Raw genomic sequence first — 12690 nt, forward strand, 5'->3', positions numbered from 1 at the left:
CTTTGCTTGACATTTCTGGAGCAATGAGATATGTTCCTGTTTCCTCCTGCTTCCACCCCCAGGGCAGCTGAGCTTGTTAGAGTACTTGGATACAAAGATATCAAATGTCTTGGAAGGGATTTATGTCAGAAAGAGTTGATATCTGCTACAACTATTCATTCAATAAACTATGAAAAATCTGTGTAACATGCATGCTTCTAGTAACCAATTAATTTTTCATTCTATCTCAATGTATGGAGTCTTCCCCAATATCTGTTTCTTTCCTGGACTCTGGTTTGCCAGCTAAAATTCTTCAGGTTTCTTTGCAAAGCAAGGCTATCTCTCATCAGTTCTACAATTGAATTTGTAAATAAAGCTTCTCAAAGAGAGTGCAGGAACGTAATAGAGATAAAATTAAGGGGCTATCCTAGAAGACAAATATAATGGAGTTACAAAGTTTTGGTCATATAAGAAGTTACTTGAGTTCATAGCAACATGTAGATGGTTTAATGGAGTTAAAAACCTTGTTCTAACTAACAAAAGTAGATAGAAATAATGTTCAAATCATATGCATAACTTTTGAATGTATTTCTATCCCAGCAAATAGCAACCAATCAATTTCTTACTCTTACTCCTAACCATAACCCAAGCATGGATGGGAATTCATTATTCAAATGAGAATAAAGTAATTGGGATTTTATGCTTCTGCTTCTGCATGTAAGGAGCTTGAAAGTCACCACTCCATCCTAACAACAAGTAAAAGGCTGAACAGACTGAAAATCAACAACTCTTCTAGGATCCCTAAGAGATGAGGATACAGGGCAAACTATTGCTCCCAAGACTGGAGAGACAGAAATACAAAATACAGGGAGTCATAGCTTGCTGCATGGCAAGTAAGGCTCCCAGGGGTGGCAACTGTTATAAGAACCAGTGCTTGGGTAGAAAAGCCTGAACTATAATTGACCAATTGCTGGACGCTCAGTGTGGACAAATCTGAGAGTTAAAATATCCAGGGGGACCTGGAGGTATTATGTGCCCTGACTTCAGATTATACTGCAAAGCTACACTAATCAAAACAGTATGGTACTGGCACAAACAGAGACACATAGATCAACGAAACAGAATAGAGAGCCAAGAAATAAATCCACACTTATATGGTCATTTAATCTGTGACAAAGGAGGCAAGAATGTACAATGGTGAAAAGATAGCCACTTTAACAAGTGGTGTTGGGAAAACTGGACAGCTACATGCAAAAGAATCAAACTGGACTATTTTCTCACACTATATACAAAAATCAACTCAATATGGATTAAAGACTTAAGTGTAAGATCTGAAACCATAAAAATCCTAGAAGAAAACATAGGAAGTAACCTCATTGACATTGGTCTTAGCAATGTTTTTATGCATCTGACTGGAAAGGCAAGGGAAATAAAAGCAAAAATAAACAAATGGGACAACACAACACTAAAATGTTTCTGCACAGTGAAAGAAATCATCACCACAACAAAAAGGCCACACACTGAGTGGGAGAAGATATTTATAAATCATATAACCAATAAGCAGTTAATATCCCAAATATTTAATGAACTCATACAGCTCAACAACAAAAAAGCAAACAACTTGATTAAAGAACAGACAAAGAATCTGAATGGACATTTTTCAAAAGAAGACATACAGATGGCCATCAGGCATGTGAAAAGATGTTCCACATTGCTAATTATAAGAGAAATGCAAATCAAAACCACAATAACTTATCACTTGACAGTTATTTGTTAGAATAACTATTATCAAAAAGATGAGTTAAATAATCTTGGAGAGTGTGGGGAGAAAAGAGAATCCTAATACACTGTTGTTGGGTCTGTAAATGGTGCATATACTATGGAAAACATTGTGAAAATTCCTCAAAATATAAGAACAGAGCAACCACATGACCCAGGTATTCCACTTCTTGGTATAATCCAAAGGACAATCAAAAAGCTAATTTGAAAAGATATATGCAATCCTATGTTCACTGCAGCATTATTTACAAAAGCCAAGATATGAAACAATTTAGGTTTCTAATGATGTATAGATAAAAATAAAAAGATGTGTTATATATACACAGTGGAATTCTACTCAGCCATAAAATGAATAGAATCCTGCCATTTGCAACAACAAGGATGAATCTTGAAGGTGTTATTCTAAGTGAATTACATCAAACTGAAAAAGAGAAATATTGTATGATTTCACTCATATGTGAAATTTAAACAAAATAAACAAAAACAAACATATAAATAAGGAGAAGAGTTTAGTGGTTACCAGAGGGAAAATGGATTGTGGGGTGGGTAAAATTGGGAGTCAACTGTATTGTGATGACGGTAAGTAGATCTGTGGCTGTGATTACTTTGTGGTGGATATAAATTTTGAATTACAATCTGTACAACTGAAACATATAATAAAAAAGTCAACGACAAAGAGAATCTTGATAGCAGCAAGCAAAAAGCAATTTATCACTTACAGAGAGCTTAAATAAAATTATCAGCAGATTTCTCAGCACAAGCCTTGCAGGCCAGATGGTAGTGGGATGATATATTTAAAGTGCTGAAGGAAAAATCTGTCACTCAAGAATACTATGTCTTACAAGTTGGTCCTTCATAAATGATGGAGAAATTAAGGCATATCCAGATAAATGTAAGCTGAAGGAATTCATTACCACTAGACCTGCCTCACAAAAATATGCAAAAGGGAGTTCTTCAAATTGAAACATAGGGTGCTACACAGTTACTCAAACCCATACAAAAATATAAAGTTCTCTGCTGAAGATAACTATATGGACAAATATAAAAACTTGTGTTATAACAATTTAAGTCTATAACTCTATATTTTATTATTTTTAGGATTTAAAAGATAGAAGCATAAAAATTACAAATCTGTATTTATATGTACACAGTAGATAAAGATGTAATTTGTGACATCAATTACATAAATATATGAGTGAGGTGGAGCTCTAAAAGTGCAGAGATTTTGTATGTGATTGAAGTTAAGGTGTTATCAGTTAAAAATATATTGTTATAACATTGGGGTTGTTTTATGTAATCCACATGATGACCATAAAGAAAATAACTATTGAATATACACAAAAGGAAATGAGAAAAGAATCAAAATATGTCACTATGAAAAATCATCTAAACACAAAGGAAAGTGACAAAGGAGTACTAAATGAGGTTCAAAGAAATTTTAAGACATACAGAAAATGACAATTTTAAGTCCTTCTTTATAAGTGATTACTTTAAATATAAATAGATTAAACTAATGGATTAAATTAAATTCTTTAAATAATTAAAATGCATTATTGGCAGAATGAATTTTTATAAATGAGGATTCAACTATGCAGTCTACAAGAGATCCAATTTAGATCTGAAGGCATGCATAGGTCAAAATTGAAAGGATGGAAAAAGATATTCCATGCAATAATAAGCAAAAAAGAGAAGAGCTATATTAATATCAGAAAAGATAAAGTTTAAGAAAAAAACTGTTACAAGAGATAAAAAAAGACATTGTATAGTGATAAATGGGTCAATTCACCAAGAAGATGTAACAATTATAAAATGTATGCTCCAAACATCAGAATTCTTAAACATAGGAGCAAACATTGACAGAATGGAAGAGAGCAATAGACTGCTCTACAATAATAGTACCAGATTTTAATACCCCACTTTCAATAATTAATTACACCATCAGACAGAAGATCATTAAGGAAATAGAGATCTTGAACAACACTATAGACAAATTAGACCTAAGAAATATACACAGAACACTCCTCCCAACAACAGCAGAATAAACATTTTTCTCAAGTATACATAGAACACTGTCCAGAATATACCATAAATTAGACCACAAAATAAGTATTAATAAACTTGAAACGTTTGAAGTCATATAAAGTATAGTTTCCAATCAAAAGGGAATAAAACTAGAATTCAGTAGCAGAAAGAAAACTGGAATATCCATGACTACATAGAATTAAAGAGCATGCTTTCAAACAAGCAATTGGTCAGAAAAGAAATCACCAGAAAAATTATAAAATATTTAGAGAAATGAAATGAAAGCACAAAATATCATTTCACTGGATGCAATGAAAGCAGTTCTAAGAGAAATATTTATATCTGTAAACCCTTACCATTTAGAAATAAGAAACCTCTCAAATCAACAACCTAACTTTACACCTCAAGGAACTAGAAAAAGAAGAATAAACTATCCAAAATCCAAAGCTAACAGAAGGGAAAAAAATGATAAAGATAAATAAAATAGATATTAGAAAACAATAGACAAAATTAATGAAAATAAGTTATATTTCTGAAAAGATAAAATCTACAAAACTTTAGCTAGACTAAGAAAAAATGAGAGAAGACGCAAATAAATAAAACTATTAATGAAAAAGGGACATTACAACCAATGTCACAGAAATAAAAAGGATTATGAGACTAATATAAACAATTGTACACCAACAAATTGGATAACATAGGTGAAAGGATAAATTCCTAGAAGTATATAACCATCCTAGACTGAATCATGAAAAATTAGAAAATCTGAACAGATCAATGACAGATAAGGAGATTGAATCAAAAATAAAAATCTCTTAATAAAGAAAGCCCAGGGCCAGTTGCTTTTACTAGTGAAATCCACTAGACATTTAAAGAATTAACAACAATCCATTTCCAAAGAATTGAAGAGGAGAGAATACTTCCAAATTCTTTAGGAAATTGGAGGCCAGTATTACCCTGATACAAAAGCCAGACAGAGACATTACCAGAAAAGAAAACAACACATCAATATCTCTGATAAATATTGATGCAAAAATCCTCAATAATATAGTAAACAGAATACAATAGCACATTGAAAGTATCATACACCATGACTAAGTGGGATTTATGCCAAGAATGCAAGGAAGTTTTACCATATGAAAATCAATAAATGTGATAACCTGCATTAACAGAAAAAAGGACAAAAATCATATCATCATCTCAATAGATGCAGAAAAGCATTTGATAAAATTAAACACCCTTCATGAACTCTCAACAAATTGGGTATGGAAGAAAACTCCTTCAATATAATAAAGGCATATATTACCATCCCACAGCTAATGTCATACTCAATGTTCAAAAGCTGAAAGCATGTCTATAAGTTCAAGAACAAGAGAAGGTTGACCATTCTTACCATTTCCCTTCAATATATTATTGGAAGTCCTAGCCAGAAAGAGAAATAGAAGACATGCATATTGAAAAGGAAGACAGAAAATTACTTGTGTTTTCAGATGTCATGATCCTATATATAGGAAACTTAAAGACTCCACCAAAACTTAGCACTAATAAACAAATTCAGTAAAGTTGAAGGATACAAAATTAACATACAAATATTAGTTGCTTTTTTATACACTAACAATGAACCATCCCAAAAGGAAATTAAGAAAACAATCTCAGTACAATAGCATCAAAAAGAATAAAATACTTAGGAATAAACTTAACCAAGTATACAAAAGACTTGTACACGAAAAACTGCAAAACATTGAAGAAAGAAATTAAAGGAGAAACAGTGGGAAAGATATACTGTGTTCATGGATTGAAATATTTAATACTGTTAAAATGTCCATACTACTCAAAATTACCTACAGATTCAATGATATCTACATCAAAATCTCAATGGTATCTTTTACAAAAATTGAAAAAAAATCCTAAAATGTATATGAATCTCAAAAGACCCAGAGATAGTTTTGAAAAAAACAAACAAACAAACAAAAAAAAACCTATAGTTTTTAAAAAAAATATTTTGAAAAAGAAGAATAAAGCTGGAAGCATCACTCTGTCAGATTTCAAAATATATTACAAAGCTATACTAATTAAAACAGTATGGTACTGGCATAAAACAGACATAAAGAACAATGGAACAGAATAGAGAACACAGAAATAAACCCATGAATATACAGTCAACTGACTTTTGACAAGAGTGCCAAGAATAAGCACTGGGCAAAGCATAGACTCTTTAACAAATTGTGTTGGGGATTCTACACACCCACATGCAAAAAAATGAAAGTGGATGCTGCCTTACACCATACACAAAAATCAACTCAAAGCAATATGATCTTATGTGCAGAAAACCCTAAGGATTTTCCTGTTAGAATTAATCAATGAATTCAGCAAATTTGCAGGACAAAAAAGTCAACACACATGACTCAGTTATGTTTTATACACTAACAATCTGAAAAGTAAATTCAGAAACAATTCAATTTATGATGGCTTAAAAAAAAATGAAATAAACTTAGCCTAGAAGGCAAAAGACTTATATAATGATAGCTACAAAATGTTTCTGAAAGGAATCAAAGACACAAATACATGGAAAGACATGTATTCATTGATTGGAAGACTTCATATTGTTAACGTGTCAATACTACCCAAAGTGATCTACAGAGTCAGTGTAATCCCTATCAAAATCCCAATGCCATTTTTTTTTTTGCAGATACAGAAATATTCGTCCTAAGATTTATATGAAATATCAACAGACTCCAAGTAGCCAAGACAATTTTGGAAAGGAATAACAAATTTGGAGTCTCAAACTTCCTGATTTCAATCAAAACAGTGTGGTACTGGCATAAAGACAGACATGGAACAGGCCAATGGAATAGAATAGAGGGCACAAAAATAAAATCCTCACATATATGGTCAAATTATTTTTGACACAGGTATCAAGACCATTGAATTAAGAAAGGATAGTTTTTTAAAATGGTGTTGAGTAATAAGGATATTCACATGCAAAAGAATTAAATTGAACCTTACCTGCATCATATACAAAAATTAACTCAAACTGATCAAAGATCTAAACATATGAGCTAAATCTATAAAACTCTCAGAAGAAAACATCAGGGGAAACTTCATGACATTGGATTTGGCAATGGTTTCTTTGATGTGACATCCAATGTATAGTCAACAACAACAAAATAGATAAATCAGAGGACATCAAAATTAATAACTTCTATGTTTCAAAGTAAGCAATCAACAGAGTGAAAAGGAAACATATGGACTAAAAAATCATTTGCAAATTATATATCTGCAAAGGGATTAATATCCATGATATGTAAAAATTTCTACAACCCGATGAAAAACAAAGTCAAACAACTTGATTAGAAAATTTATGAAAAATTTGAAGTAGACATTTCTCCAAAGTTGATATATGAATGATCAATAAGCACATGAGAAAGTATTTAATATCCATAATCATTATGGAAATTCAAATAAAACACAATGAAATACCACATTACATCCATTAGGTTGGCTATTATATATATATAAATAAAGGAAACAGAAGATAACAAGTTTGGTGAGGATGTGGAGAAATTGGAACACTTGTGCACTGTCAGTGGGAACGTAAAAATGTACAGTTGTTATGGAAAACAATATAGGGATTCCTCAAAAAAATTAAAAATAATATTATGATCCAGTAATTCCACTTCTAGGTATATATCCCAATAAGTAAAAACAGGATCTTAAAGAAATATTTACACACCCACATTCATTGATGTATTATTCACAATAACCAAAAGATTAAAGCAATAAAGTGTCCATCGATAGATGAATTAATAAACAAAATGTGGTATACACATACAATGGAAAATTATTTTACCTTAAAAAGAAAGGAAATTCTGACACACGCTACAGCATGGATGAACTTTGAAAGCATTATGTTAAGTGATATAAGTCAGTCACAAAAAGACAAATACTGTATGATTATACTTATATGAGGTACTTAGAGTATTCAAATTCATAGAGACAGAAAGTAGTGTTTCTGGTGTTTGCCAGAAGATGGGGGGAGGGAGAATGGCAAAATTGTTGTTTAATGGGTATAGAGTTTCACTTTTGCAAGATAAAAAGAGTTCTGGAGATTGGCTGTACAACATTGTAAATGTACTTAACACTGTTGAATTATGTACAGGCATACCCCAAAGATATTGTGTGTTTGGTTTCAGACCACTGCGAGCAAGTATTGCAATAAAGCAAGTCACATGATTTTTTTTTGGTTTCCCAGTGCATATAAGAGTTATGTTTACTATACTGTAGTCTATTGTATACAATAGCATTATATCTTTAATTTAAAAAAACAGTGTACATACATTAATTTAAATATAATGTTATTGAGAAATGGTGCTGATTAGACTTGCTGGATACGGGGTCACCACAAACCTGCAATTTGTAAAAACACAATATCTTTCAAGTGCAATAAAGTGAAGCACAATAAAATGAGATATGCTTGTATTTAAAAATGGTTAAAATGGTAAAATTTATAGTATATGTATTTTAACACAATTAAACAAAGCAAAACTGTTCTCATATTCAAAGCTTCACAAGTTTTGCAACACAAAGACCCTCATCAACAACTCTTTGGGAAGAACTATTCAATAAGAAAAGAAATGTTGGCAGCCAAAAGAAAAGTAAGGGTAAGCAAATGTCTTCATTAGATGTCTTACAAATAAGTAAAGCCAGAACAAAAGAGAAGAAAACAAGAAGTATGTCAACATGGTAGGTTTGGAGGTTGGGGGACCAGAGGATATGAGAATTCTCTAAGACACTTGTCCTTAAAAAGAAGATAAACACTTTTAAAGAAACTTGACAAGAAAGGAGAAGAAAAAAGCATAGAATAAGTGTTACAAATTTTAATAAACGCTGATGGAAGAATTAAGTTAAAATATATACATAAAGTAGGTACAGAAATGGACAAGAGACACATTTTTTAAATTTGGATTACAAATAAATCTAGCTATATGTTGTTGACAAAATAAACATAAAGTACAGTCACTTAAAAGTTGAATAACTAGATATAGTAGTGTAGCTTTAAATAGATTTTTAGAAAAAAATATCAGTACAGATAGAGTTTCACTACATAATGACAACATATTCAACCCCTGAGAAAATATAATTTATGTATTTACATTATATATATATGTGTGTATATATATATATACACACATATACAAAACTTGTTATTACTTTACATTGCTCAATATGGCAACATATAGTAATTTTTCTTTCCCTTTATTTACATAGTATATATACTTGTATTTACAGGTATCCTCTGCTTTCCAAAAGTTCACATTATGCCACTTTTACCAAAGACCTACATTAGTGCGGTAACGGCTTTTTTTGTAAAAGTGAAAATCCTCTTTGGATTTTTTTCAGTTAGCAAAAAAGGTACTAATATAGGTCTATTGGTAAAAGTGCAGTGGTGAAAGGCAAACTTTTGGAAAGTGGGGGACGGTCTTTGCTTTACGCCATTTTGGCTTATGAAAGGTTTCATAGCAACACTCTCAGAGAGTGGGGGAAACCTGTATATATGTAAACTATGTAAAAATATATGGAAGAATTCAAAAGAACTACAATGAGAAATTGACAAAACTACCATTACAGCTGGAGATTTCATCAGATCTCTCTCAATTGTTGAAACAACAAGGCTAAAAAAAATAGTTATGATTAAGATTCAGAAGATTGACTAACACAGTTAACAACTTAAGAAACTTTATTTGACCTATGACGTTTTGAATCCAACATTTATAAACTCTTCTCAAGCGCAACTTAAATAATTAGAAAATATTTATCATGTAAAAATGGCCAGTTTTACTAGTACCTACACATAGTCAGTAAGTGTCTAGCACATAGTAGGTGCTCAATAAATACTGGATGAATGAACTAATGAATGAATCAGTGATCTCCTGTTATTCAGGAGTAGGAAATACTGGGAAATAATTTGAAAGGGAGAGAGGCAACTTGTATATGGTGCAGGAATTCTGGTATCCAGCAGACAACTCCTAATCAAATTCATCCTAAACAATTCTACTTATTCATAGAAAGATTCCTTTTCCATCTCTCCCACCATCATGTTTACAGCCACATTCTGGTCTGCTTGCCCTTTATTAAAAGAAGAGTTCAAATCCTCAAAGATAACTAAGTCTGAGTAAGTGTCTGAAGTGGTTCTGACCACTTTTAAGCAGCTTGGTCTATGAGTGGTTGCAGGGCTTTTGAAGGGACACTGTGACTACAGAACTAAGACTGAGATTTCAGCTCTTTGTTGAATTCCTCTTGTGGATTTAGGAGTCATGTCCTTGGTTCTATTAGGTATTAGACATGTAACTATAATGCTAATAATAATAGCAATCAACAAAGTTAGATTTTATTCTTGTAGCACTTAACTGGTGCCTCATTTCTGCTCCTTCCAGGGGGGTGTTGAAAGTCAGCAGCTGAAGCAGCACATGGTTTAATCCTTACAGAGGTAGATGGCAAGTGCCAATGGCAAGTGTCAATTTGTAGTTGACAATTCCAACATAAATTATCTTAATTCTTCAACAACCTAAAAGATAGGTGCTATTAACAATTTCAGTTTTGCAAATGAGGCAAAAAGGGGTTATCTAAATTGCACTACATTTTACAACCACCGATTTGTGATTGTGATTTTACAACTGCTGATTCAAACCCAGGGATTTCTTACTGCATGTTCTTTATATTATTACCAACACTGAAAATTGCACTTGTGGTTCTGATTTTCTGGTACTGTCTGAGAGTCATAGTGCCATATATGTGTCTATAGGTATGTAGACAAGCAGAGAAGTGCAGACAGGAAGATGGTTAGAACTGCTTTATTTTTTTCTAAAAGAAAATGATAGGATTTTTTTTTTTCCCAAAAAGGAAATGAGAGTTTAAAAAATGTTCTGAAAGTGCAAGGAAGTGTGGTAACACCTTCCTTTGTCTGAACCTAGACGGTATACACCCCTCTTTTGTTGGGGCGTGGTGTCTCTTGGGGCATATATTTATCTTACTCTCATATTCCTTACTTCTCCCTTTACCTCCTTTACACCCAATAAACTTTTTTTTTTTTTTTTTTTTTTAGCAGAAGTGAGGCTACTACACTCTTGTTTCTTGATGCTGTTACCGGGGCTATCAGAATGAAACCCACATCACAGCTCAAAGAAACCATGTTTCTTTAATTCATGAAGTCCAGTCTCCATATTTTATATATTAAAAGTAGTACAGGTCAAAAAAAAATAGTATATAGGTCAGGGAAGGTGAGTGACCCACTTTGAGTCAGAAGTAGTTTGTGGCAGAGCCTCGGTTAAAACTCAGGCCTCCTGACTTCCACTCTACCTCCACAGTGCCTCCTATGAATGTAGGGAACAGATGCCCTTATGCATGGTTCAGGCAAAGCTGGGAGGCTGGTGTCTCCCACAGGCCTGGAGAAAGGGCTCCTAGGAGGACCATATCTTAGAGCTGCTTTTTTTGACATCCTGCTCTGCATTCTCACATTCCCAATTAGTAGTCATTGAGGGAGGCAAGAGGAGACAACTGAGGCCTCCCCAAAGCTCCCTGCTCCTCAACTCAGGCAGGGGGAAGCCTCTGCAGAGAAACTGCTGATTATCACTAAAGTTGAGGCTCTGCTTCATTAAGCAGGCGCATCCCCTCCTGGGAATAGTTCCCTGGCCTCACCCTCTGGCTTTCCCAGCTCCACTAAACAGCTTGTTTGCCTTCTCATTAGCAAACTTGTTAGCACGTACTCTGTTCCCGAGTTGCTCAGAAGAAAAGTTTTGTGGGAAGATTTCCTTAGCTGGATAGCCTGCCTCTCATGTTTCCCTATGGGATACCTCCGTAACCAGGTCCTTCAAACAAGCTGTGTGTGGCAGTGATAATTCAGCGGTGCCCCCAAGGCTCCTCTGCTTGACCAAAGGGAAGTAGAAGGAAAAGCCTAGGCTGGCTAAGGGTATGGAAGTTCACTACAACTGCCTGAGATCTAACTGAGAAGGAAGGGAATAGCTGACTTGTGTTGGACACGCTGCTCAAAGATTTCCAGGGTCATCTTGTGTTGTTGGTCCTCTGAGCAGAGGTGCCCATGCTGTCTGGACTCCTTCCCACATACAGAATTCCTACAGACCCCACACATTGGTACAGCTCTTTCATATTCACCAAGCACTCCCACACTGCAGCAGCGCCTCCCCACTGAGGCAAGGAAGGACAGGATAAATGTTATTATTCTCCATTTTTTAAATAGGGGCCTGAGGCCTACCTTGTACAGAGACTGACCTCACTGTTTTGGTGGATTTCTAGCCCTTATTAGTTAAGATCAGGTGAAATGACATTCGAAATTGCTTAACATTTCAGCCCATTTAGACTAACCATCAGTAATTTAATTTGATACCTATATATTTACCACCAACAAATTAGTAGTAATAGCAGTAATACTATCTATTGAGTGTCCACAATAATGGGTATATAAACTTATACTGCATGAGGAAACTGAGGCTCAGAAAGGCTATGTGACTAGTTTAGGATCATAGCAAAAATGATGCATCTAGTGATCATGCCTAGGTGAGGGGACGGGGAGGAGAAAATTTTATATAAACACTAGTATAGGACAGGTAGGGAGATGGGTTCAATAATTAGTAACAGATGGAAAGGAAGGCATACAAGGGGAATAAATGGGAGGTGCAATTAGAGATAGTAGATTCAGAAAATGTTAGAGGTCACCATTACCCTGATTTTACCTTCCCTGACCTGTGGCATCTGGATCTACCAAAAGACTCGTCCTTAGTCTCTTAAACTACAGTACCCAGTTTCTGTGTGCAACAGCAGAAAGAGAAGATTCATTAGTATGTCAGGGGTCTCAGATCCTCTTCCAATTTCCCCATTTGCTCTGCCCCTCACCAT

This window comes from Balaenoptera borealis (genome assembly GCF_965194805.1).
Source record: "Balaenoptera borealis genome assembly, chromosome: 1".
NCBI classification, from domain to species: Eukaryota; Metazoa; Chordata; class Mammalia; order Artiodactyla; family Balaenopteridae; genus Balaenoptera; species Balaenoptera borealis.